The 6452-nt window shown below is 38.2% G+C and overlaps 1 non-coding gene across 1 annotated transcript; it reads right to left on the reverse strand.

Moving 5' to 3' along the window:
- Positions 1-4502: 4502 nt before the first annotated feature.
- trnap-agg (transfer RNA proline (anticodon AGG)) lies at positions 4503-4574 on the reverse strand. Its single transcript has one exon. It is a non-coding gene; the product is annotated as a tRNA-Pro (tRNA).
- Positions 4575-6452: the final 1878 nt, after the last annotated feature.

Genomic DNA, 6452 nt, shown 5'->3' on the forward strand with positions numbered 1-6452 from the left:
TCTTTTGGCGGTCTGGGGCTTGTGCTTTGCGTCGAATTAGACTCGAGTTTTGCGCTCTGTAGCACCCATGCCTTGGGAACAAGCTGAAACTGAGATCCGGCCCCACTCCCACATAGTTTCTGTAGCGTGACTGTTTTCACGTTTTCTGCTCATTTGCACTGGCGAACAAAAGTCTTGATATTGTCTTTTTTTTGTTTTCTTTTTTGGTTTAATTGATTTATTTTGAAGATGAGAGCCCGAATAGCTTCTTTGTAGTTTCTGTAGTGTAGTGGTTATTACGTTCGCCTAACACGCGAAAAGCCCCCCGGTTCATGCATGGTGTCCTATAAGAGGCTTCAATCCAAGGACCCACCCTACTCCCAGCATTCCTGGGATAGGCTCACGGTTGGAGCTTTGATTTTCAGAGGTTATTTGGTGAAATACACCATGGGATTTGCACCTCCTGGGACCTCTCGATAAACAAGCTTCCAAATGAGAACCAAGCAGCCGGCACTCCAAGTTTCCGTTAGTTTTGTCCCACTCAGGCTATTCCATGTAACATTTTAACAATATAGGAAGGGCTCATCTGGGATCTCTCACACCCAAAGTGAGAATCATAACTCTAGACCAATGAGCCAGATTGCCCTGGACAGGGAAGTTGTGCACTGATGCAATTTCATTGTACCCTGCAAATGTACATCTTCCTGTTCTATGGGCTCATGCTAAACTTTTCAGTTGATGACTATTGTAATAATTTCACTAACTCCATTTTGTTGGAAAGGAGACATCAACAAGCAGTGTTCTTGGGGATGTGCCCAAAGAACAGAAAGGAATGAAAGGAAGCCAATATTAAGTGGCAGGACCTTGGTTCATTTCATGCAAACAATCAACATTAACTAAATACAAATTAATTTATTTTCATTAAGTAGCACTGGTTTCAGTAGAGATGAAAATACTTACACAAATAGTGACAATGTGCAAAGCTTCATGTACATGTACAATCTCAGTACTTTTTCCACACCTGTGATATGGTATATTCCAGTGGTGGGCTGTGCATTTCACACCTAGGCCTTCACTGGTGTCCTTCCTGAATTAATCCTCCTCTATACCATCATTATGACGCCACGGCAATAGATACTAATCAACCTTTAAATAGCAAAGTATATATTCTCTGATTATCCAATTAAAGGACGGGAAATTGCTGACGTAATTGTATGCCTGATAGATGGCCCCAGTGACACCAACTCGAAATCTGATTGGTTAATTTAACAATTCCATTGCCATTTATTTTAAGCTATGGGCGCCTGCACTATTGATTCTGAAGGCCTTAAGGCAGATTTCTTTCACCCTGGCAACACATGATGTCAGCCAGTGACTGAAATATGATTGGATAAATACTCTCATCATAAATATACACTACTGGAAGCAGCGCAACCAAGAGAAAAGCTATGAAATGTAGAGAATAGACAATTGGGAATAATTTAGTACACTTTCATGGAAAAATATATTAAATATATTAAAATGCAAGTCAGTGATTCAGATCACTGCTGTTTAGGCCAGCAGAGAAGGCCTTGCTGGCACTGACGGCCCACCACTGGTGTATTCCCTCCTTATGCCTAGTGTGTCCATGATAGATTCTGGAGCCACAGTGACTCTGATTAGGAAGATTAATGAATGAACCCATTGTGGAATTCAGTTATGTAATGATACACATGTAAATACATAATTAGTCATATTAACATGTTTGTGTTGTAGCCTGGGAATTATGCTCTGTTGGCAAAATTTCCCGTCTTCTGTTTAGGTCAGTAAAACATTTTAAAACTTTATCTACTGCCATCTGTACAGAGTGTGTAAGCTCTTCTCTCTGGCAGTACAGGTCCATCACAGACATAATTAAACTGAACAAAGTGACATTTATAGAATGAGAAATGCAGCATAACTAACCAGGTTTTAGAAATCTTTAGGCAGACTGACTGCATTTACTGTCATGGACTGCTGGACAGTTCCCTGTCAGGACACCAGAGGGTGGTCTGGCAGGGTTTAATTATGTTCCCATGTTTTTTTGTTAACGTTGTATGCACCCTACCGCCCCACTGCTGCACACCTGTTCCTTACTTTTCAATGACTTTATCAGTACCTACTGCTTCTGATTCAGTATCTTCTGCTCGGCCACTGATACAGTACGCATTGATCAGTATAAGTGTGTAGTATAAATACAATATTGATATTCTTCATCTGTCATGTTGACATGGTGACCTGCAACTGCAAATCTGTAACAGTCTGCCAGTTAGAGCACCTGAACTTATTTTAATGATATTTATGGCTTTTGTCTGCATTTTGATGACATTTGGAAGTCCAAGACAATGGAGGCACCAGACAAGTGCTTTTTTTAAATCAAAATACATAAGTATCATCATCATCAAGCACACTGCATAAAATTTACCTCAGGTTTGATTCCCTGACTCCCCTGTCCTCCACAAAACCTTTAAGAGAACAATGGGGAAAATGCCATTGGGATATTTTCTGCAAGGTTGACAATGTTACTTTGGGACACCTTTGAAAATATTATTCTCCTTCCCTAGATTATACTACACCTCTTAAATTAGACACTTCTGAATGTTGTGAATCCCCAAACAAGTTGTACAATATTGTGCCTCTTAGAATACATGACAAATCCTAATTTGTGTTTGTACATATACATGAATGAAAATTCATTCGAATTAATCATGGGGAAAAACTGTAGCAAAGTACAATGAATTAAATTTTAAACAGTACACACCAGCAACAAGTGACACAGTGCCTCTTTATTTTATTCTCTTTCTTCAGCTGCATATGTTACCACAAATGTCTTTTGTGTCTGTGGTTAACTGATAAGTTGCTAAAGGAAGTATCTTTGATATTAAACGTTGAACTTCAAATGAATTATTTCATAGGTTTTTGTACAGTCTCTCAGTGACTCTGTATCACTGTGCTACTACTGTAAGAGCACAGTGATAGAGTGCAGAATCTGAGATCTGCAGATGTTTGATAGTGAGTTCAGTCGAGTCTGGGGATGTTTCTGCATTGAATCGAGAGCCAGAGGGGTTGCGCTGAGCTGAACTTGCTGACTTTGCACCTTTAAGCAGTAAAAACTGTGGTGCACTGTTAGGATATTGTCTGTACCAGTAAAGCAGAATGCTATCACTGCTTGATTCATATGAACATCTCAGAGTAACAGTGTCTGTTTCCTTCCCCACAATGTTGACATCTTTGTCCTTCGGCCAAATTTTATCAGCAGAACTGCCTGTTGTATTGAAAAATGATTAATAAAAATATAATACAAATATCGAAAAATTCTAAAAATGTTTTTTGTGTAACACCAAAAACACTGACATTAAAAATAAATGAATTAATTCTATGAATATTAGTTAATTCCATTAATTAATTGATGAACTGATGAAAATTACCTGTAACTAGAGTGAGAATCAGTGGTATGTATCTCACTATGTACAGTAAGTTGTATAGTTGATCCATTTCTGAACACAGCTCTGTGAGGATTCTGTATAATAGTGCTGTATGTGCTGAACTTTACACGTCTCTAGAAGGACACACCCAGGAAGTGATGCTGTTGTAGTGTAGAGTCATTAATATGGCTGTGTTGTATTTTAAGATTTATCATCTATACCATACTATAAGCCTTTATCTGTTTGTGTGTTTTTTTTATTATTTGTACATTTATAAATAATTATGATAATTTGCTGTGGAAAATCATAGGAAACTGGATCCAATCTCTCATAAGTAAATTTGCTGTGTCTGTTCCCAAAAGGTAATTAAATTCAGTTCACTTCATTTTCATTCATATCACTTTTAACAATGGACATTGTCTCAATGCAGCTTTACAGAAAAACAGAAATTCAGAATAGAAATTACAAAGTTGAAAATTAACTTTACCCCTAATGAGCAACTCTGAGGCAACAGCGGCAAGAAAAAACTCTGTGAGACGATATGAGGAAGACTCAAATGTGAACCCATCCTCATCTGGGTGATACCAGAGAGTGTGATTATGAATAAATTACCTTCTAATTGTATATTATCAAACATTAAAAGCAGCAGAGGAGATGATCAGATCCACTTGTTTAGTTTTATCATCAACTTTAGCAGACAGACGTGGTGGCATAGGGATTTACCTTTTACCCTCCTTTCTGAAAAGGTCAATGTTAACTTACCTAATGAAAGCCACAGACATGAATATAACAGTGAACATGATGAATGGTGTTAGTAAAATGACAATATTCTGAGGTCTTTCTGTACTCTATTATATTAATATTTCAGAGGTTCATGTCTCCACAAAGTGTGACATTCTCCATCCCGCTCCCTGTATTCCAGAGATAGGCTCCAGGTTGGAGCTTTAATTTTCAGAGGTAATTACAGTGGGATTTGAACCTCCTTGGACCTCTGGAGAAACAAACTTCCAAGCGAGAACCAAGCCGGCAGTGCAAGTTTCCATTAGTTTTATCCCAACCACTCTATTCCATTTAAAACCAGGGCTCGTCCGGAATTTGAACCCGGGACCTCGCGCACCCTAAGCGAGAATCATACCCCTAGACCAACGAGCCAGGTCATCCCTGTTACCTTGATGTGCGCCAATGAAGGTTCACTGTACTCTGTAACTGTATGACCTTCTTGTTCATATGGACTGGGGTCCCAGTAAAAGGAACTCGGTTACACAAAGTCAAGTTAACAATAAAGCGAGGCTCCTGTGGGATTCAAACCTTTTTGGAATCTAGACGCTAAGTGTGAACCAAGTAAGCAGCTCTTGCCATTGGGCCAAATTATGTCATTTACAGGGTTGTTACTGTAGTCTTAGATTTCTGTTCTTGGTGAACAGGAATGAAACCCGATGTGGTCTTTAGCTGTTGTAGCTCATCTACCTCAAGAATTGATTATGGGGCACTATTTCAGTAGAGCTTATTTATTTCCTGATTGTGTGATGGAAACTGTGTTTTTATTTTCCACAATTCTTATTCTTAGTTATACATACTTTCAGGTATCCTGTAATTCTCAAAAATATATTAAAGACCCTGCAAAGACACACATGATGAACACATTAAATAGCATGCTCAGTAAAATAAACAAACAAACAAACATAAAATAAAATAAAAATAAATCAGATCAGCTGCTTGTCAAAAGAGTTGTACAATATCCACATTTTTATTCCTAGAACAGAATCAAATTCCAGCATGTGATCTTTACACTGTCATTAAGTAAATAAACCATCAAACCTGCCACTATTGTTTATGAGAACTGCACTTAATACTGCAGAGTGAGTGAACATGTGGCTTCTTCAAACACACACCTAACTTTTCTATCTGTATTTGGATTCACTTAGAATGTTTTGTCTATTCACTTCAAATAAAGCTCCGTTAATGCCAGGGTTTAAAATATGGGAAAACAAAATGAAATAAAATAGATCCTGTTCTCAAACAATCTCCCGATAAGACGCTTACTGGCTGAGGCGTTAAGCCCTTCGTGAAGTATCCGCAGAGAAGCAGCTCGTAAAACACGTCCACGAGGTTGTACTGGTAGGCCTGCAGAGAGCAGAAAAGTTACAAAAAGAAATTAACTTTACATAATGGAGTCCTAATGGAGTTCTCTATTATCAAAGTCTTTCAGATTTAAACAGCTGTCATGTTACACAGGCATTCATAAGCTTACACAGGACCGGGAGAGCTCTGCTTTGATGGAGTCCCGATGAGAAGGAGTCCTCAGGAACCGAATCAGAGCCACGGAGGCCAGCTGTACGCCAACTGCATCCTGTTAAAACGTAAAAAACAAAAAAATCTCTGTAATTCACTTATGGTGTTCTAGATGGCTACTTAATTTACACCTTAACACGAAGCAGGATGTAAGCCTAAACATGTCCTGTTCTCCAAAAAAGATGACGTACTGTACATTTCCTCCCGCCGCCCCATCATAAGTGCTTCTTCTCATCGCAGTTTCATAATAACACATCTAACATTCTGTCACGTTCCTTACAGTAAAAACAGCTTGAGTAAAATAAAGGAAAGGTTTGTTTACCGGTTAAAAGGTTTGCATTACTCATTACGATATTTATCTTAATGATGCTACCAAGTTAATTATCCAGGCTTGCTAACAGTGTAGATAAACCAGTGTTTTTTTCACCCACACCCAGAAATAGAGGATTTTGATATTTTTTTTTTTTTTAAAAAGGGAGAAGTAAAAATACAAAAATTTCCTTTTTAACGCCGAAACGTTAATGAACCTGTGAGTTTGTAAACTAGTTAAGCTGAGAATAAACAGACAAATATTAGCATTAGTTAGCAGTATCTAGCATTAGCATTAGCTTGTGTAAATTCACCGTACACGGTGACTGATTAAAGTCTCAAAAACCTCCTGTCCCAGTCCATCATCCGAAATCTATCTAAATATTATACGGAATAATTATTAAAACCTTCACCCGAGTTCAGCAAGCT

This window comes from Hemibagrus wyckioides, unplaced genomic scaffold (assembly GCF_019097595.1).
Source record: "Hemibagrus wyckioides isolate EC202008001 unplaced genomic scaffold, SWU_Hwy_1.0 Contig2, whole genome shotgun sequence".
In the NCBI taxonomy this organism is placed as follows: Eukaryota; Metazoa; Chordata; class Actinopteri; order Siluriformes; family Bagridae; genus Hemibagrus; species Hemibagrus wyckioides.